Raw genomic sequence first — 23,317 nt, 5'->3', positions numbered from 1 at the left:
GCAGTTTTTTTAAAAAAGCAGATAAGCTTAAACTTATCAAAAAGCAATATGCAAAAAATGCAATAGCACATGTACATATAGTGAATGCATAATAGTAAAAAAGCTTACAGGATGATCCAAGATATCATCTGCCTGAACATAATGGTATTACAAAGTACACATGGCAGCTAAAGGATTAAGTCTGAACACTGCTTTCAAAGCTGGGAAGGTGCTTAGGGAAATGACTCACTGATTATAACGGTGACTGTAGACTACGTTTGCTTTAAAGTAACAAACACTTAACGGCACCCTCAAAGGATATATTACAGTTTGTTGTCAAGACTCTGGTTGATACTTAGTAAATGTGTGCTCATTTAGATGGAACAAATTAATTTTGTCTCTGAAATTTTCTTTTCTGGTATGTTCAATATGGGAAGGAAGTTTAATATCAGTTTATATTATATCCAAGAACTACATTTATTTCAGAAGATTTTATGGGAATTAGCAATTAACATACTCCATTAAAAAATTACTAAGTAAAGAAAGAAAGAATTATTGCAGCCTATATACATATATATATGATACAGCTATACATGTAGATATAATATAAATCAGTTACAAATTGTTATGTATAGTCAACAAAAGAAGACAGATATTCTGATGCAATAAACTAGGTTAATTCCCTGAATGATTATAAGAATGAATTTCCCAACAATTCATGCACAATAGTTAGAAAACTTTAACTTCTCAATGCACATTCATTCAAGTATACTAGTAATACATTAATGCATATGCAGGATTATTATAGTTTGAAGCATTTAATATCTCAGTTACTTGCATTGCAATATCATTCAAAAATTGTTCCTTTTCAAGTAAATGCATCAGCATGACAAGTGATCAACACTTTCCTATTTAGCAGGGTTTGCAAACAAGGAAACAAAATGAACTCCCAGCATTATATCACTTTTTCTGCTCACTGATTCTGTTTCCCTAAGATGAATTTCCGCTTGCATCATGCAAGAATGTACCAGACTGCCTCATTTTAGCTTTGTCAACAATTTACTGGTTATCATATATCATACCATCACATTGATACCAAGATCTTGGTGTATAAATCAGTCATCTTTACGACTCTTCAATACAACTCAAACCTTGACTACGTTTAGGCACCATTTCAAGGTCCTGGAGAAGGACCATCAATGCTGCTTGAGATGAATTCTCAGCATCGGCAGAGAAAACAGGCATACTAACATCAGCATCCTTAAAGCAACCAATAGCTCCAGTATCAAGGATATGATCATCTAAAACCAACTCTGATGGGCTGGCCATGCGTTTAGGATGCTTGAGTTTCAAATGTAATGAAAATCTTCTTTGCCCAGCTCAAAGAAGGTACTTAAATGAGAGGAAGACAAAAGAAGCATTTCAAAGACTCTCTGAAGGCACTCCTTTACGAATACAACATAGATGTCAATGCCTGGGAAACCATTGCTCTGAAGAAACTGACTTGGAGGAACTTCCTGTGTGAACTGATACAATTTTTCAAGAACATCCATCGTCAAAAGAATGAAACGCATAAAGGTGGATAAATCCCCAGGACTTGCTGGGCCCCTTGCTGAGATGTATTGTATAGATTGTCACAGGTGATGCACCAGAAAAGTGGAGGTTGGCTAATGTGGTGCCACTATTAAAGAAAAGTGGTAAGGACAAGCCAGGAAACTATAGACCAGTGATGTCGGTGGTGGGTAAGTTGTTGGAGGGAATCCTGAGGGACAGGATTTACATGTATTTGGAAAGGCAAGGACTGATTTGAGATAGTCAACATGGCTTTTTGTGTAGGAAATCATATCTCAGAAACTTGTTTGAGTTTTTAAAAAATTTAACAAAGAGGATTGATGAGGGCAGAGCAGTGGATGTGATCTATATGGACATCAGTAAGGCATTCAACAAGGTTCCCCATGAGAGACTGGTTAGCAAGGTTAGATCGCATGGAATACAAGAAGAACTCGCCATTTGGATACAGAACTGGCTCAAAGGTAGAAGACAGGGGGTGGTGGTAGAGGGTTGCTTTTCAGATCGGAGGTCTGTGACTAGTGGTGCACCACAAGGATCGGTACTGGGTCCACTATTTTTCATCATTGATGTAAATGATTTGGATACGAATATAGAAGGTATTGATAGTAAGTTTGCAGATGACACCAAAATTGGAGGTGTGGTGAACAGTAAAGAAGGTCACCTCAGTTTACAATGGGATCTTGTTCAGATGGGCCAATGGGCTGAGGCACACAGATAGAGTTTAATTTAGATAAACGCTGCATTTTGGGAAAGCAAATGAGAGCAGGACCTATACACTTAATGGTAAGGTCCTAGGGAGTGCAGGTTCACAGCTCCTTGAAAGTAGAGTTGCAGGTAGGTAGGATAGTGAAGAAGGCATTTGGTATGCTTTCCTTTATTGGTCAGAGTATTGATTATAGGATTTGGGAGGTCATGTTGCGGCTGTACAGGATGTTGGTTAGACCACTTTTGGAATATTGCATGCAATTCTGATCTCCGTCCTATCAGAAGGATGTTGTGAAACTTGAAAGGGTTCAGAAAAGATTTACAAGAATGTTGCCAGGGTTGGAGGATTTGAGCTATAGGGAGAGGCTGTAAAGTCTGGGACTGTTTTTCCTGGATTGTTGGAGGCTGAGTGGTGACCTCATCAAGGTTCATAAAATCATGAGGAGCATGGATAGGATAAATAAACAAATCGTTTTGCTGGGGTGGGAGAGTCCATAACTAGAGGTCATAAGTTTAGGGTGAGAGGGAAAAGATATAAAAGGGACCTAAGGGGCATCCTTTTCATGCAGAGGATGGTGCATGTGAGAAATGAGTTGCCAGAGGAAGTGGTGGAGGCTGGTACGATTGCAACATTTAAAAGGCACCTGGATGGGTATATGAATAGGAAAGGTTTTGAGGGATATGGGCCAAGTGCTGGCAAATGGACTAAATTGGGTTAGGCTATCTGGTCAGCATGGACGGGTTGGACCGAAGGGTCTGTTTCTGGGCTGTACATCTCTATGACTCTATGACTCTAAGTACAGAAATAGAAGCAGAGAAAGGAATGCCAGTGTTGTTGAGGCCAAAGGCACATTCCACCTCCAGAACTATAAGCCAAATGTGCAGTCAGAGAGTACTTAATCTTGTAAAAAGAATTGCAGTTAGCTTTCCCATTTAGTATTCTGCAATATAATCATATTAGCCAAAATGTTCCTGAATTTATCAGTGTGTCCGTCACATAGCCGATTATCCCAGTTGGTGGGGGTGCACCTGAACAGAACTGGGATTGAATTCCTTGCAAGGTGTTTTGCTCATGTTGTTGGTATGGCACAGGCATGGCAACAAGGAAAGAATATCAGAAAGTAATGCCAGCTGTATGAAATGCTGGAAGCCGCAAATAGCAGTAAAATTGAGAATTGTAAAAATTATCTGGTTCACTGATGTCCTTTAGGCAATGAAATCTGCTGTTCTTACCTGGTTGGATTTACATGTGACCCCACATCCACAGCAACATGGTTGACTCTTAGCTACTCTCTGCAAATCAGTCAGTTGTATCAAACATTGGGGTCAGTTATCTCAGTTAGCTGGATGGCTGTGATGTCATGCAGAGTACACCAACAACACGAGTTCAACTCCCATGGGGTATCATGAAGATTTTGCCTTCTCCACCTCACCCATTGCCTGAGGTACAGTGACCTTCAGGTTAAAACTAACAACCAGTTGTTGCTCTCCAATGAGAGAATAGCCTTATAGTCCTAGGAGAAAGTGAGACTGCAGATGCTGGAGATCAGAGTTGAGAGTGTGGTGTTGGAAAAGCACAGTAGGTCAGGCAGCATCCGAGGAGCAGGAGAATCGACATTTTGGGCATAAGCCCTTCATCAGTTCCTCGGATGCTGCCTGACCTACTGTGCTTTTCCAACACCACACTCTCAAGCTGTATAGTCCTCCAAGATTATTGATTACCTTACATTCAGTTATCAAATATCTACAAAATCTAAAGAAAGGAATGAAACCAGACAGACCATTTGGTATCAACATAGACATCTGAAAAGACAACAGCAAATTCACCCTGTCGATCCAGCAAAATCCTTGTTACCGACATTTGGGGGCTACTGCCAACATTGGAAAAGCTGTCTCAGAGACTAGTCAAGCTACAATCTGACATGATCACAGCCACCCAATAATGTCCCAGTCAATACTATTACCATCTTTGGGTACATCCTGTCCCACCAGCTACACAGCACCAGCAGATGTGGCAGCACAGTGGCATACAATTGGGAAGGCATCCTCAATGTTGACTCCAGAGCCCTGAGATATCATTATATCAGATCAAACATGGGCAAGGAAACCTCCTGCTGATTAACATAAACCATCATGACCCTACTCCCCACCAAAACCCCTCCTCAGATGATGAATCAGTACTACTCCATGTTGAACAATACTTAGACCACTTAAAGGCACAGAATATAGTCTGGGTAGGGGGCTTCTTTGTCCATCGCCAAAAGTGACTCAATTCCGCCATTTATGATTGAACTGGTTGAGTTCTGAAGGACAAAACAAGAAGGAAAAACATCCTCAATCTCATCCCCATCAATCTACCTGCTGCAGATTTATCTGGATAAAACATTACTGATAGGAGTGACCACAGAACTTTGAAGGCAATCCAATCTTCACATTGAGGATACCCTCCATCATGTTGGGTTGGCAGCAGCATCATGTTAAATTGGATAGATTTTCAACAATACTAGCAACTCAAAACTGGGCATTTATGAGGTGCTGCAGACCATCATTAGCAGCAGAAGAATCGTATTAAATCACATGCTGGGACCTCATGACCCAGAATACCCCCACTCTACCATTATCATCAAGCAGGTTTTCGACCCTGGTGCAATGAAACGTGCAGGAAAACATGCCAGGTGCAGCACAAGATATATTTATATATGACATGTCAATCTGATGAAGCTACAAGACAGGCAAATTTCACGGTGAACAGCAGGAGTAGCAAGTACTCTGAAGTAAGCAAACCCACAACAATGGATCAGATCTAAGCTCTGCAATACTGGCACCTTTTAATAATCAATAAAATGATGGGTCATAACATGGACAAAAGAGCGAAACTCCAAGGATGAGGTAAGAATGAAATGAAAATAGAATGTACTGGAGACTCAGCAAGTCTAGCAACATCTGTCAAAGAGAGAAACAAAGTTAATGCTTTGAGTTAAAGATGAATCTTGCTCAGAATTACAGACTACTGTTTCTCTTTCCACAGATGCTACCAGACTGGATGAATAACTCAAGCATTTTCTATTTTTATTTCAGATCTCGAGCATCCGCAATACTTTGCTTTTTATTTGAGGTGACAATGTATGTCTGTGACAGTAGGTCATATTTGACTGAGTGTGGAAAGAAGGAGCCCCAGCAAAACAGAGTGAATGTCGATTAGGGAGAAACGCTCCATTGCTTTAGCATAAAGGAAAATGATTGTGGTTGTTGGAGGTCAGTCATCTGAGCTGCATAACATCTCTGTAGGAAATCACACAACACCAGGTTTCTCGTCCAACAGGTTTAATTGGAAGCACTAGCTTTCGGAGCGCTGCTCCTTCATCAGGTGGTTGTGGAGGCCACACTTGTAAGGCACAGAATTAATAGCAAAAATTAACAGTGTGATGTAACTGAAATTATACATTGAAAAATGCTTTGATTGTCTGTTGAGTCTTTCATCTCTTCGAATACCATAATAGTTTCACTTCTTTCATGTGTAAATCACATAACTTTTTTTAAAAAGTTGCATTCTCAGGTTAGCTGTAACAATTGGTGTTAGCTAGACAATATGTTGAAGGTGTTAGCCCCCTGCGTTCTCTGTCTATGTCATGATGTTTAGATTGATTCTAATCTAAAAAGTGAGATAACAGAGTTTTACATGAATTCATGCAGTTTTTGAACAAGGTACAATGTAACTCTGCAAGTATAAATTCACCCCACAAAATATATGTATATGTGTGTATTTGGGTTGGGGGGTTGTGAGTGTGAGAGAGAATGTATATGTGTGTATGTGAATGTAGAGTGTCTTAAGTCTGTGAGGGGGTGCATGTGTGAGTGTGGGAGTGTGTGTGAATTCATGTAAAACTCTGTTATCTCACTTTTTAGATTAGAATCAATCTAAGCATCATGGCTTAGACAGAGAACGCAGGGGGCTAACACCTTCAACATATTGTCTAGCTAACACCAATTGTTACAGCAAACCTGAGAATGCAACATTTTTTAAAAAGTTGTGTGATTTACATATGAAAGAAGTGAAACTATCATGGTATTCGAATAGATGAAAGACTCAACAGACAATCAAGGTATTTTTCAATGTATAATTTCAGTTACATCACACTGTAAATTTTTACTATTAATTCTGTGCCTTACAATTGTGGCCTCCACAACTGCCTGATGGAAGGAGCGACGCTCCGAAAGCTAGTGTGCTTCCAATTAAACCTGTTGGACTGTAACCTGGTGTTGTGTGATTTTTAACTTTGTACACCCCAATCCAACACCAGCATCTCCAAGTCATCTCTGTAGGAGTTTCTTAAGTTAGTATCTTAGACTGAAACCTTGTTCTGCTTCATCACTGACATGCCGTCCATCATAGGGTTAGGAGTGGGCATATTCAGCAATGATTTCACAATGTTCAGCACCATTCCTGATGAAGGGTTTATGCCCGAAACGTTGACTCTCTTGCTCCTCGAATGCTGCCTGACCTGCTGTGCTTTTTCCAGTGCTACATTTTATCAACTCTGACTTTCCAGCATCTGCAAACCTCACTATCTCCAAGATATAAAATTAAACCTCCTGATCTGATGTTATACAGGGCAGACAAAATAAACCCAAAGATTACAGGTAAATATAAGTTTTGTTACAATGTGATCAATTTGCAGAACAAGCTATGTCAACCAGAAGCAGAACACTTCATTGCAGAGCAAGAAGGCATGCTTTCTCCTGAAAATCTTGAAATTTGAGGAAAGATTCCAAGGATCGAAGACGACATCTACTAATGACCAAATTGATGATGCCAGCACTGAGAAAATTTTATTGGTCAGGAAAGAATGTCAGCTGAATTAATAAAGAGGCCTAGACTAAGATCAGAAATGTTGGTATTAAATAACCATTTTGCATTCGTGACTTGGAAGGAACTACCTATTCCACTGGGCTGAAAGAACTGTTGACTTGTTCTTCATCTCTAGAAACCTAGTTAGGACTTGACCTCCAAATAACGTTGGTCGAACCACCATCTGAGACCACTAGTGAACTCTGACTACAGTCATTCCAGATAGTAACTGACTACTATCAATCCTGGTTGGAGAAGAAATTATTAATACTTCACAGTCAGTGCCACCAATAATGCTGGAATCAAACAAAATGATCCCATTAGCTAAAAGATCACATTCTATAGTGGAAGGTCTTCAACTAATTCTACCTCATGACAAAGTCAAAAGAAGATTTCTTCTTCCACCACCTCAGTTGTCTTTGTTACAGGCTTTGATGAGATTAATGATCCTCCACACATGGCAACAGTCCACCAACAAAGTCTTCGGTGAAAGACATCGAAGAAATAAAAGACTCATCAGTGGCACAGAATGTCAAAGGGCAACATCTGAGTAGATCATCCTCAAACAAATGACCGTGTATTCAAAATCAAGAAGAAATTGTGAAGTGCAAGACTTTAGAGAAAGGATAGCAGGAATCTTGATGTACTTATTTAAGCGATTATATAATACATTATATCGGGGAAAAAAGCTTGGGGGAAATATTCTATAAGGTTGTTGATCTGAAAAGAGTGCTTGGAAGCTTTGCATTAGCTCTGTCACAGATATATAAATAACTAGTCAGCTTGTTGTTAGTTGTTAGCTCATTCTACAGTCTACCGTCTACTGTCATGTAACATGATTTGGTTACTATATCTTAAAAGCTCTTCGCCAGTGTTAACATAGTCAGCCAATCTAAATGATTAATCCTTCACTAGTTAATATAAGTAAACTCCATAGATGAACAATAGAAGAAACATTTTTGGCAGTAAATCTACCCATATTCGATTTCAGCTCATCCATATGCGAGATGCAGGCATCTCTTACAACACTTGGCAGCTCTGGCCATATTTATTCTTCAGTCTTGTAATATATGTCTTTGTTACCTGAAATGGCTGACTGCAGCTCATTCAGTATTGGGGACCTTGGGTTAGTTTGCTTAGTTGGCTGATCAGCGGCTTTATGATGCAGAGTGGTGCAAACAGCACAGCTCAAATTCCTTCACCAGCTGAAGTCACCATGAAAGCCTCACCTTCTCATCCTCATCCTTCGCCTGAGGTGCTGGAACCTTCAGACTGAACTCCACATCAGTCATCTCCCTCTCTAATGAGAAAGCAGCATGTGGCAACATTAACTTTGCATTATTTACCCTTTAGCTTCACCATTGTCAATTAGATGTCAGATGGAGCGCATGGCCAAACCTTGCAAAAATCACTGTCAGATGAGTATTCCTGACATGGGATGGGGTGGGGACTATCATTTGAGCCAAGCATTGGCATTCCAATCCCAAACAGAAAATTCTAACTATGATGTTCATGTTGTGATAATTAATCAATGAATGTGAAACAAATAAAGACAGAAATATCCAGCACCATTGCTAAAGGTGATTTACAGGCTATAATTTAGCAAGAACTCCAGTCTGGAAATGGGGATAAATGTATATTTCCACTGAAAAAGTTTGGAAAGAAATGTCTCAGATGTTACCTCAAAGAGTTAGATCTTAAATCATGAGAAACATCACTATACCTTAAAAGTCAATTCATGAGTTAATACTGCTCGATTTAATTAAGTTTTATTTCAGGTTTAGTTTTTTCTCAGATAGGATAGAATCCAACACCTTATCATTCATTAAAATTGGCACTTTGGAATTATTGTGCTTAGAGACTATTTTCTGAATGCAAATGTGTTGGATTGCAAAGCAAGTAGAATACACTTACACAACTGTTTAGTCCTAAAAGCAATTAATTTGAAGTAACACATCCAATTAGATTTGCATTTAGTACCTGTTATGTGGCTCAAGCTAGATGTAATTTTTGTTTTCTGTATGAAATGACAATGAGTGCCAAATTTCTTACTGCATGGGCTGAACCATGTGGAAGTGGTTCACGGATGGCTTGAAGCCAGACCCAGCAAGGGATATATTTCAGCTGCTACATTTCTTCAAAGCTCATTAAGATACAGATTCAAGATTCAGGACAGCCCCTAATATATACCATACAGATGAAGTTTTGTCTGACCATCATAAAGTATTAAAACAGGTAAGAGCTGTTTTTCTTTGTTTTTAACAAAGTGAAATCTTCTGTATTGATTTTCCACTGCTGTTTAAAAGACTCATATTAATTTAATAAAGCTGATTTGTAGCATATAACCCAATTTGAATGCTCTGATAGAGCGTTTGTTCTTCTGCTATTTGAAGAAAAGCAACAAATGAATTGGATATGTCAATTCAAAGATCCTGAGGCAATGCTATATTACCTGAAATTGTGCATATACATCAACTCCCCGCTTTTCATGCAGAGCACATAATAAGCATCTTGTTGAACTCACTCCAGGACTGAGGCTGATTTTCACACTATACACATTTAATATTTCATTGTCCATTAATGGGAAAAAAGCATAATTTTATTGGGTGGGGTATGGCTTTCAAAAAAGGATCAATGTTTTGTGGTTCACCACAGACAATGATTAGTTGTCAAACATGAATTTCAACCCCTGAACAATATTAGTTCTCAGGAGTAAGATCTAATACTTGCATTTTTGACAGATGTTGGACAGTTTGATAAGTACGTTTAAATACTTCAAAGACAAGGCATCAACTTTTGTAACCATCTTCAACCAGAAAAACCAAGTGGATGATCCATCTTGTCCTCTTTCTGAAAAATACAGAGGTCAGTTTTCAAACAATCTGATTCACTTCATGCGATATCAAGAAATGATTGAATGTATTGGAGTCAATTAAAGCTACATGGGTTTGATAACAGGTGTCTGAACTGCAGAAAATATACATACCTGAAGTGGCTACGATTCTAGTCAAGTTATTCCAGTATAGCTGTAATGCTCCCATCTGTCAAAGTAGAAAATTACCGTGGTATGCTCTTTCCACAAAAGCAGAACAAACTAAATTTGGACAATTACTGCTATTTTAGTCTGTTATCATTATGAATAAAGTGATGCAAGATATCAATAACAGCATCAAAGGCTGGCACAAACTCAGCAAGTGCTTGTTCACTAATGATGAGTTTAGATTCAGGTCTCATTAAACATTTGGTGCAAACATGGATAAAAGACCTTCACCTGAGGTGAAGCCAAAGTGAATGGCTGTTACATCAAAGCAACATTTGACGGAGTGTAGCCTTAAGAAACTTTCCTGAAATTCAATTATGTGGAAATTGGGTAAAGCCCTTCATTGGCTGGAGTTATGCCTAACATAAGGGAATATGCTAGTGGTTGTTAGAAACTGTCATAACTGCAGGATATAATTAAAGGCACTCCTTATGGAAGGCCCTCTCACCTTCAGCTCTTCATCAATGACCTTCACTCTATCATAAGGTGAAGCCCTCACCATAAGATGGAACCAATAGGCACTTTCACAGCTAATTGTGTTTTCACTCCTGTGTGTAACCCTTTAGATAATGAGGCAGTTTGTGCAGGCCTGTCAGAGAGTCATTGAGTCATAGAGGTGTACAGCATGGAAACAGACCCTTCAGTCCAACTTGCCCATGCCAACCAGGTATCCCAACCTAATCTAGTCCCACCTGCCAGCCCTCGGCCCATATCCCTCCAACCTTCCCTATTCATATACTCATCCAGGTGCCTTTTAAATTTTGCAATTGTCCTGGCCTCCACCACTTGAACAACATTCAACTAGAGGCCAATAAGTGGTAAATAAAATTGATGCCACACACATACCAGGCAATCACTATTTTCCACAAGAGCAAATACATCCACATCCCCTTAGTTTTCATTGGCATTGCCATTGCTGAATATCCCATGATAAACATCCTGGAGGTCACTATTATATACAAACTTACAAATCAGGAGCAGGAGTAGACCATTCAGCCCCTTGAACCTGTGCCACCATTTAATAAGATCATGGCTGATCTGACCTCAGATCTACATTCCCATTTATTCCTGTTAATAGTTATTGTCATTGAGTCATAGTCATAGAGATGTACAGCACAGAAATAGAACTTTCAGTCCAACTCGACCATGCATACCAGATATCCTAAATTAATTTAGTCCCATTTGCCAGCACTTTGGCCCATATCCCTCTAAACTCCTCCTATTCATACACCCATCCAGATGCCTTTTAAATGTTGTAATTGTACCACCCTCCATCACTTCCTCTGGCAGGGCGAAAATGGGGACTGCAGATGCTGAACCTTAGAGTCAAGATTAGAGTGGTGCAGGAAAAGCACAGAAGGTCAGGCAGCATCCAAGGAGAAGGAAAATCAATGTTTCTGGCAAAAGTTCCTCATCAGGAAATTTGGGAAAAGCCCTGATGAAGGACTTTTGCCCTAAATGTCAATTTTCCATTTCCTCTGGCAGCTCATTCTATGTACGCATCACTTTCTGTGTGAAATAGTTGCACTGTAGGTTCCTTTTAAATCTTTGCCCTCTCACGGATGGCACAGTGGCTCAGCGGTTAGCATTGCTGTCTCACAGTGCCAGGGACCCAGGTTTGATTCCAGCCTTGGGTGACTTCCTGTGTGGAGTTTGTACATTCTCCCTGTGTCTGTGTGGGTTTCCTCCGGGTACTTCGGTTTCCTCCCACAGTCCAAAAGATGTGCAGGTCAGGTGAATTGGCCATTCTAAATTGCCCACAGTATTAGGTGCTTTAGTCAGAGTGAAATGGGTCTGGGTGGGGTTCTCTTCGGAGGGTCGGTGTGGACTTGAAGGGCCTGTTCCACACTGTAGGGAATCTAATCTAATCATCCTAAACCTATGCCCTCCAGTTCTGGATTCCCCCACCCCAGGGAAAAGACCTTGTATATTTACCCTATCCATGCCCCTCATGATTTTATAAACCTCTATAAGGTCACCACTCAACCTTTGATGCTCCAGGGAAAACAGCCCCAGCCTATTCAGCTTGCCCTTATAGCTCAAACCCTCCAACCCTGGCAACATCCCTTTCGAACATTTTGCTTAACAGGAATCTACCTACTTCTGCAATAAAAATATTGAAGGACTCAGCTTCACTGGGCAAACTCTGATTTTAAAACAGTGGCATCTACTCCTAGATCCTCGCATAAGAAGAAACATTTGCTTCACAGCTCCCCGCTTATATCTTTCAATCAAGCTGTTTTTTTACTTTTCTAAACTCCAGCAGATACGAGCCTAGTTGCGTTCAAGCTTTAATCATAAGATAACATGCCCATTGTGGTAAACCTTCTCTGAACTGCCTCCAAATCATTTACATCCTTCCTAATTAAGGTGAACAATACTGGACACAATCCTCCAGATATGGTTTCAACACTGTCTTCCTGACTATTCTATTCATTGCCCCTCATAATAAATAATAAGATAATATTCACTTTTCTAATTACTTGCTGTACCTACTACCAACCTTTTGTGATTTACATGCAAAAGGTAGCCAGATCTTTCTGCATCTCAGAGCTCTGCAATCTCTCACCATTTTGATACTATCGTTCTGTTTTAACCTTCCTGCCAAAATGGAGAATTTCACATTTCCCACATCATACTTTCATTTACCACAGTTTGCCCATTCACTTAACCTATCATCATATTTCTGTAAATCCTTGCATCATCTTCATCTATTTTCCTGCTTATATTTGTGTCATTGGCAAATTTGGCAACCATGCCTTCTACCCCTTCGTTTAAGTAATTTATATAGAACATAGAACAGTGCAGCACAGAACAGGCCCTACAACCCACGATATTGTGCCGATCATGTATGCAACCTCAAATTTCTGTGACCATACGCATGTCCAGCAGTCTCTCAAACGTCCCCAATGACCTTGCTTCCACAACTGCTGCTGGCAATGCATTCCATGCTCTCTCAACTCTCTGCGTAAAGAACCCCTCTATACTTTCCTCCAACCAGCTTAAAACTATGACCCCTCATGTTAGCCATTTCTACCCTGGGAAATAGTCTCTCTATCAACTCTATCTATGCCTCCCATTATCTTGATTGCTATTGAGCTCGACTCATTAAATCTTGTGAATATAAAGAAGACTCATTTACACATTTTGTCTGCTTCTTGTTAAGGCAGCCCAATCTTCTGTCCATACCAATATACTATCCACTACACCATGAGCCCTTATTTCAACAAGAAATTAATTGGTCAAACCATATAAATGCTATGGGTGCAATAGAAGGTTAATGGTTGGATATTCTGAACTGAAGAACTTAGCTCCTGGGTTCCCACAGTTTTACTACATTATAGATCATTGCTGCAATTTAATACTTTTCACTTGTGTAGATGAAAGCAGTGAACAAGACTCAAGAAGCACAATATCATTCAGCATAAAGCAACCTGCCTGATTGGAAGCTCAAACAATCCCCCTAGCAATAAGACAGCAGTGTGTGCCATCTGTATAAAACATTACAGCAACTCACTAATGTTTTTTTGATAGCACTTCTAAACCTGTGATTTCTACCATCTACAAGGACAAGCACAGCTATTACACGGAAGCACCACTATCTACAATTTATTCTGCAAGCCACACACCATGCTGACTTGGGAATCTACCACTGTTCTTTCAACATCACTGGGTCAAAATCCTGTAACTCCCTCCCTAACAGCATTTTGGGTGTCTTTACACCCTAAAAGACCACCACCTCTCAAAAAAGTCAAAAAAACTGTGAATGCTGGAAATCAAAAACATAAACAGAAATTGCTGGGGAAAAATATAGCAGGTCAGACAGCATCTGTGGAGAGAAAGCAGAATTAATATTTTGGATCCAGTGACCCTTCTTCAGACCACACAGAACACAGAAGAATCCTTCTGAAGAAGGGTCACTGGACTAGAAACATTAATATCCTGCTGAGTTTTCTGAGCAATTTCTGTTTCTATTTCAGCTCATCACCACCGTCTTCACAACAATAAATGCTGGTCCTACCAGCTATGCACGATGCACATAAATAAATTCCTTTTGTGAACTATTTATATGTTTATATAGTATAAGGTTTGATCTCAACTTTTCTGGGTTGGTGGAGAAAAGAAGCAAAGTCAAGAAGTATTGACATGGCAAAGACAATCAGGGATGGGGAAAAGTGCTGATCCTGCCAACAATGCTCATATCCCAAAAACCATTTTGTTTTTTTAAAAATTGCCAATATACTGAAATGTTCCTTGGACTTCACAGTGAATTCCAAGAATCTCCCCCCCCAACCCAGTAGCAATTATAAAAGATGGCAAGCATTTTAAACTCCATTGCTTCCACTGCCCTTTCACCCTTGTGAACTTTTATCAGTTCAAGACATTTACCAGGGTACTTTTCGCAAGACGAGAGGACTTGGTACAAGAGACACAACAATTTCTTTGGTCAACTTCTTGGAACTCACTCTAGATAATTCCAGAACCTGCTCTCACATGTGGCATTCCCTTCAAAACATTTTACTTTTAGAGAATTATTGAATTTATTTCTGTATAAAGAACTTCACTTGTTTACATGCTACACATGCAGAAGGCAGAAGAGCCGCATGGGACTACAAGAGATGCTAAATTAATCACCCAACATTAGCGAAGCACAGGTCATTTCAACGCTATTCAAATATTGACATTACTTCCTTTACATGTACTTTAAAATACCGCACGTTGGCTGTTTATTCCCCTGTGGTCTGGTATTCCCTGGCACAGCATTAATTTCCTACTGCGGTCTCGAGATTCTGCAGTCATGATCATCAGGATGTATCAAATAAATCCTATTTGTAACTACCGCTTGTCAGGCAATGGTTATGACCAGGTGAGGAGGGAGATTAGTTCCACTCTTTTTAACCTTCTCTTGATCAGTTGCAACAAATCTTTTTTTTAATCGCACTTCAATTAAAACATAGTTTTCTAGAGGAATTTTATTACCTACTGGAAGAAATCGAGACCCTCATTTTCCTAATTTCTTCTTGCAAAGTTTGGAATTTTAGATAAATTAAGCAGAGACAGCTTTAAACTCTCCAAATATAGATAATCTCTAACAATCAAAGGCAAAAGGCCAGTTAAACTTAAAGGTTTCCAAACCTACCAGGCCACTGACATTTGATCTTCCAAATTGGTTAGTAAAAAAACAGAAGAGTCTGCTCTTATATCATGTGAGCTGACCTTGAGCTGGAGGTGGGAAAGGAGATGATAGTTAATTTGAGATTGTGAGTCACTGTCCCATATCCAATACCTAAAAGTATTCAAATGGTTGATTGACATAGGATAAAGCACCAGTCCCTATAAATAGGATATATCAACAATATTCGTGATGAAGGGCTTTTGCCCGAAACGTCGATTTTGAAGCTACTTGGATGCTGCCTGAACTGCTGTGCTCTTCCAGCACCACTAATCCAGAATCTATATCAACAAGTGGTCAAAGTCAGGGTGCAATCCTTGTTGGATGGTTGTCCTTGTTGTTTGTCAGTACTTGCCAAACAGCTGACTCCTTTAGATTGGAAGTGTGCCTGAGTAATAGGGTAGGGGAATGGGTTTGGGTGGATTACTCCTCGGAGCGTTAGTGTGGACTTGTTGGGCCAAATGGCCTGTTTCCAGTAGGGATTCTATGATTCTACGAAGAGAATAAAGGCACCTCCCAAGGAGCCCTTCAGCTAAAGACAAGGATACGGCCTCCACCACTCAAACTATAATGGGTTTCATATTGTTTTGCCTAATTAACTATGTATCATATCTAAATTTAACAAACTTGCTAAACTAACTGAAAATTCCTTGCGAATGGGTGACTTGCCTTGATTAAGCAATTGTGGGCCTGAATTCCAAAATCTAACCCCAAGAAAAGAACAATATAAGTGTGATATCAAACACACCCACAATCATAGGTAATAAGTTTAAGAAGGTGAGTGTCTGGCACAGACAGAAAAAAATAAGAAGTAATCAGCTATAGAACCCTTTCAAGTGTTAGATTGTTAACCACTAATCACAGTTTAATGGTTAGTTTGAGATAGTGTTTAACAAAACCTGTTTGTAAGTGTTATGACACACTGCTAGAACATGTGGGACTCGAGCATGGGTCTTTCAGCCCAGAGGTAGGGACAATATTTTTGTGCCAAAATAGCCCATAATAGTTGATATGTACCCTTAAGGAGAGAACATGTAGAATTTTGCATTCTCAGTGAATGGTTGATTCCAAATTCATTCGGTGCTGTTTATTGAGATGAAGACAAAAACAGGCAGGAGGAGAAACAGTTACAACTGTTGCTGTCACAATTTTGTTCTTGCCTTCTCTCTGCTCCTCAAAAGCAGTTCAACTAGAGTGGGGAATCCAGCTTCAGTGTCTTACAAGATGTGCAGCATGGTTGCTCATTGGTTAGCACTGATGTCTCACAGCACCAGGGACTGGGTTTGATTCCACCCTTGGTGACTGTCTATGTGGAGTTTGCATGTTCACCCTGTGTCTGCAGGGGTTTCATTTGGGTATTCTGATTTTCTCCCACAGTCCAAAAATTTGCAGGTTAGGTGGATTAGCCTTGCTAAATTGCCCTATAGTGTCCAGGGACGTGTAGGCTAGGTGGATTAGCTATGGCAAAATGCAGGCTTACAGGCATAGGTTAGGGGAGAGTGAGTCTGGGTGGGATGCTGTTTGGAGTGTGGATAGATGGGCCAAATGGCCTGTTTCCACACCGTAGGGATTCTATAGAGCTAAGATATCTAATTGGCAGGTGAATCTTTCATTTCTAAATATGTGAAATCATCATACATGTGCAAATTAAACAGGAAACATGCTGACTCAAATGGTTGGTTTTGATATTTTAAGATTAAAAACAATGGTAATTTCAAAGTAGATAGTTTTGTTTATTCCATATGAGTCTCATATCGCAATCTATGGTCAGGTGACTGTGTGGCCATTTTAGATCCATATTTCTTCTTTTTAAACAACCATTTAATTCTATGAAGGATATCAGCTCATGTCTTCACTGCGTATAACCTGCTAGGTGCCAGGTGGATAAAGAACAAATGGTGCTAGAAGCATTACAAGAGAACATGCTCAGGTCAATGATACAGTAAAAAGTGTGAATGTCAAAGGATGCCAAGAAAAAGATCAATTTTGCAATCTCCATGCCTTTTGGAGCCACCATATTTCCCCTTTCCTTTTTGTCCTTTCAAGAAAAGAGTACACAGTGCCCAAGAGCTAAGGAAGACCATTAGTGAGATCCTATACCTCCATGGTCTTTGACCTGTAGAGAAGAAAGCCACTTCAATTACCTGGATACAGTGGTCAGAAAGATAGGGTGACAGTGATGGTGTCCCCTTACGTGCCCATAGCCATGGGTAAAATGCAATTGCACAAGTGTGGACAATGGCTATTGGAGCGAAGGAGACAAATGGACATTAAAAATGGAACTTTGACAAAAGATGTACTGAGCCGTGAAAACATCTAAGTGTGTGAAGCCAGGAGACTTCAACTGGCAGATACAGTGTCCGAGATTATTGTTGCACGAAGACAAGCAAGAACCGTATGCTCTGCATGACATGATCTCATGATTGTCATGTGTTTCTTTCATAGGTCCCTGAACAGTGGTCCCATCCTACGGTGAGGAATCAGGCTTGAACAGCAATAAGAGAGAAGTTTTTAAGGATGCATCTTCACAACTGCCACTCTCATGTGTCACCAGCCCAGGGACTTGCAAGAGTTTTTATTGGATACAATTGTAGATAAAGAATGGGGAACACTCATAATAAGCAGAGTGCTGGAATGCTAGCGGGTGGTGAAAGAAGCAGAGGTCTTTTTGCAGAGGGTTTTCCTAGATGAAGAAGGCACTCACAGCATTTGGAACTCATTATTTTAACTTTTGGCAGCAGATAAATGTGCATCTGGTTCAGTTTCCTTAGGTATTGAGAGTTCATGCTGTATAAGTCGAGGAGCCTGTTACAGTTATGACTTTGGCTCAGTGTGGCTGTTCTTTAGCTGGTTTGCCTTCCCTTATCTCCAGGTTGAGAAGCAGCTACTATTTCAAGATGTTTCTTCTATGTTCACTGCATACCAAAACTTCTATCACAGCCAGGCTCTTTATACAGTGTAAAATGATACAATGTCTGCTATTCCAAACTGGTCTCATTGTCAGATGCTTTTGGTGAAGAGTCTTTAAAACCTCCAGGAGAATCATTTTCTGAGAATGAGTTTCTGCTCACCTGTAAAAATGTCCATAGACTTTCAAAAGGTCTGTTGTCATCTCTTTTAGATACATGTACAGTTTGGTCTCAATACTAGCTGAGTCCACAAGGATAGTCATCTGATTTCTTGACAGACTCTTTTTATTAATTTTAAAAACAGATAGCTTTCTACATAAAATATATATTATACCTATTTATTTCTAATAATACTAGTGCCATTGTGTCTGCATGAAGTTTGTAAAATTGTTATGCTTTGGAACTCATGGATTGATGGTATGACTTTCTCAAGTGGTTGCCCAGGCTCAAGGGACCAAATGTCCTACTCCTGCTCCACCCTTTCTATGTATGTGTGTAAAATGGAAGCTGATAAGAACTCAGTCCAATGTCAAGTTTAGTTGATAAATGTTAAACAGTAGTATTATTGCAAAACTGTTGCAAGATATTCGCACATGTAAACAATGATAAGGACAGTGGTGTTGGTGGTGCATAGATTGTTAGTCTCAACAGTAAAAAGACTAGCCTCATTTAAACCATTGCATCAGAAATCCAAAGGATTTCAGGTCCATCTGTTATGCCCTGCAAAGAATAGACAAATAACATTTTAAATGATTTGTTCACATTCGTCTTTCATTAAAATGTTATCCTAATGATTCGTCATGCTTAGTTGTTTCCATATGTCCACAGCAGCTCTTTATTCATACATTTTTAACCTTACCAGGTCAGATTTATGGATGAAGCTCAACAGAAGAAATATGAGGCCAGAAAGTGAGGCTGATGTAAGATATAATGATATAAGAAATTTCAAAATCTTACCACTCCCTCTAAAGGCCTTCTGCCTGAAAAAGCTTCTCTCAAATCCTGTAACAACAAATTACACACTGAATTCACTAAGTCTGCAGCAGCAAGCACAAGTCAATAGCATCTCACCAGAAAGTTGTTCATGGATTTAAATAGCACCGGTTTGATGAGGGTCTCTCTTATGAATGCTGTGATGCCAACTACCAACATCAGGTGGTTAGTTTAGTTTACTGCCATTTTCATCTTTCCTTGACTAGGTTGAAGAGCCCATTGGTTTCTAATGGTAAAGGAAAACTACCACTGAGTGTCAACAAAGAGAGTGTCTTGTCTTAAACAAGATACAATGTATTTCATGATTGCAGTCATGTACAAATTGTGTTCCTTGGTTAGACAGTGTTATTAAGATGTTTGTGAGACCTTCACCCTTCAAGATTTGTTCTGCCTTTTCCTACTTATGCTTTTGATGTCAGATTGTATGGAGCCGAATACAATCTCCAAAATTAATCTATTGAAAATCATATTCAAAATCTCACCTAAGTTTTATTTTGTTAGTCATTAATATGCTCGAGCATAAATACTTTTACCATTACACATCTTCCCTATGTGTTTAACTTCACAAATTCAGGTACTCTGAAGGTTTTATAATTTCACCTAAACATATGTCTTTTGGATTGGTAAATTGGTAAGTCTTTAGCTTGAGAACTGTTGATCATGATTCTGTTCTTGATTCCTGGGTGGTCTGTAAAATCTCTGTGTGCTAGAGGACGTTTATTTCCTGGATGCTTTTCACTGAGGACAACCAGGGGATCTGTTCATTACCTTATTTGGAAGACTCTTAATACCTTGATTTATAGAAACAGTGGAACTCTTTCCTACTGAATCAGGTATTTGACCTATAACATCATCCAGGGAACCTTTATTCTCATGAATTCCCTTCATGAAAAATGGCTGCTCTGTTGAAATAGGTATTTTCTTTTTTGTGGTATCCTGAATGTCTGGACCAGGCATTTTCTTCTTGGCCATGTCCTGAAGTTGTTGACTTTGTCATCCCACCTCAGTTTTGGTTCGCCTGGAGTTGTTTGCAGTTCCAGTGGGTTTCATTGCTCATTATTTTTCTCCTTGTCTGCACCTGACAAAGAGTTTGCTGGTTTCTGTCATTTGAATTCTCCTCAGTGATGATTGAAGTGGAAAACATTTCTGACAAACCAATGTGGTTGTAGATTTCAATCCATGGGTATTGTGAAATTCGAAAACAAATCTGTGGAATACTATTAATAGTCCAGTGATAGTACCATTGTACCACCACCTCCCCAGTCAAACAATCAGGCAATTTTCAATCCCTTGTCTCAATGACATGAAGAAGATGTTGTGCTAGATGTGCCTAGTTCACTTTTCCTGGTGAGCTTATTCAAATATTTTCAGAACTGCAGCCACTCCTTCTGGAGTATATTGCTGCCTTTAATGTATTTTGCTTTTGGTTAGAAAAAAGCTCTCCTAGCCTTCACTTTTTGCTGCAGTACCTTAAGAGTTTTGCAATCAAGCAGAAGGATGCCCTTTTCTACCTGCTTTGGTCTCTAATTCCACTGAATCTATCAACAGTGGCAACTACATTCACACCACTCCAATTTCTTCCCAACAGCCATGTACCTTTAGTTGAGAACCTTGAAAACTTAAACTGACACAGAAATTTCGTTCCTTTAAGGGGCATGTACCAACAACAACAATGACATATTCATCATCTGAACACAGAAATACAGGTCGGTTCAGGCATTATTGCTTGTGGCACAGTTTGTTGTATTTCACATGATTTACACCCAGGCATAGATTTGAGAGAAAATCAACCATACTGCCTCTATTGTGTCATTTCCAACCTGATCTAACTTTGCTGATATTGCTGCTATCAAGTGTCTTGGGACCTTTTTTATTGCATTAAAGATGTGTATGATTTCTGTTGTTGTTAAGTGGATAATAATGCCTGTGAATGTAATTCACCCAAAATAGTGAAGCAGAAGAACATAACACAGAAAATAGTGACAGGGGCCATTCAGCCCTACAAGCATGTACTGCCAATCAACAAGTCCGAATCTGATCTGCTCCAGTCCTCAATTGCTCTTTTGATGCAATCTCATTATAATCTGCAAACCCTTGATACTGCAAAAATTATTCTATCTGCTCTGTAAATACTTTCAGTAATCTAGCTTCCACAACTCTCTGAGATAGAGAATTCCAGACATTCGCTATGCTCTGGGAGAAGAAATTCTTTTACATCTCAGGTTCAAATGAGTGTCCCCTTATTCTGCAATTATGTGACTTGTTTGAAACTCCCCCACTGGTGAAAGCACCTGCTCAACATCTGGCCTTTCAGGTTCCCTTCAGACTTTTCTGTGTTTTGATAAGATCATTTCTCATTCTTCTAAACTCTAATAACCAAATGTCTAAGATAAACGACCTGATCACGTGCATCCTAGAACGCAGTGGGAAGCTAGGGAAGTGATTGCTGAGACTTTTGCTGAGATATTTGTATCATAGATAGTCGCAGGTAAGGTGCCAGAAGACTGGAAGTTGACAAGTAGGAGGCTGGAAGAACACAGCTAGCCAGGCAACATCAGGAGGTGGAGAAGTTAACGTTGCTAGTGTAACCTTTCTTCAGGTCTGGGGATGGGTGTCGTGGGAGCTGCAGATAAAGGGGGTGGTGGGGGCAGGGTGATGAAGGGGGTATAGATGAAGACAGGTAGAGGGTACGACCTGGTTGGTCAATGGGAGGAATGAATCTGGTAGGTAGCTGGGAGGAGTGGAAGGGAGGGGGAGAGGTTGGGAAGAGATTTGAGGGATGGGGAGGGAGGTTATTTGAAATTGGAGAATTCAGTGTTGAGTCCTCTGGACTGTAGGTTGCCCAGGCAGAAGGTGAGGTCTTGTTCTTCCAATTTCCTGTCTGGTTCATTGTGCCAATGGAGGAGGCCAAGGATGATCAAGTCGAGCAGGGAGTGGGAAGGGGAATTAAAATGGGCAGGGACTGAGAGGCCTGATTAGTCCCTGTGGGCCTGGCTGAGATGCTTGGTGAATGTTCCTTAAGTGTATGTTTGGTCTCCTCGACATAGAGAAGACTACATCGGAAGCACCGGATACAGTAAAATAGATTGGAGGTGAAGCAGGTGACTCTGTTTGGAAAGACTGTTTGGTGCTCTGGATGGAGGTGAGGGAAGTGGTGTGCTGACAGGTTTTGCATCTTTTCTGGTTGCAGGAGAAGGGGAAGATAGTCTTGGTGGGGGAGTCTAGTTGGAGTTGGCGGTGTTTAAGGATGATGCGTTGAATGCAGGTGGTCACTGATTGGGTAGTAGGTGAGGGCAAGGGGAAACTCTGTCTTTATTGCGTTTGAGGGAGGGTTTAGGGCAGTGGAACAGGGAATGGAAGTGGTGTGGTGGAGGGCTGTCTGGATGAAAGAGGGTGGAAAAGCATGTTGTTCGAAATAGGTGGACATCTGGGATGCTTGGGAGTGGAATGTCTCCTCGTCTGAGCCGATGTGGTGGAGGTGGAGGAATTGGGAAAATGGAATTCTTGCGGGACACCGGGTGGGAGGAGGTGTAGTTCAGAGTCTGTGGGTTTATAGTAAACATCTGTCTGGAGACTGTCACCAGAGATGGAAATGGAGAGGTTAAGAAAAGGAAGGGAGGTGCCTGAGATGGACCAAGTGAATTTGAGAGTGGGGTTGAAGGTGTAGGTGAAGTCGATGAACTGCTCCAGTTCAGCCTGGATGCAGGATGCTGTGCCGATGCAGTAATTGATGAACTGGTGGTGGGCGAATTGTTGGAGGGAATCCTGAGGGACAGGACTTACATGTATTTGGAAAGGCAAAGACTGATTAGGGATAGTCAACATGGCTTTGTGTGTGGGAAATTGATTGGGTTTTTTGAAGAAATAACAAAGAGGATTGATGAAAGCAGAGTGGTGGAACTGATCTATGTGAAGCTCAGTAATGTGTTCAACAACTCGCTCACATGAAATACAGGGAGAACTAACCATTTAGATGCAGAACTGGCTCAAACGTAGACGACAGCAGGTGGTGGTGGAAGGTTGCTTGTTAGACAGGAGGCTTGTGACCAGTGGTGTGCCACAAGGATCGGTGCTGGGTCCACTGCTTTTCATCATTT

This window comes from Chiloscyllium punctatum, chromosome 10, assembly GCF_047496795.1.
Source record: "Chiloscyllium punctatum isolate Juve2018m chromosome 10, sChiPun1.3, whole genome shotgun sequence".
Lineage (NCBI taxonomy): Eukaryota > Metazoa > Chordata > Chondrichthyes > Orectolobiformes > Hemiscylliidae > Chiloscyllium > Chiloscyllium punctatum.
This window is presented reverse-complemented; position numbering follows the sequence as displayed.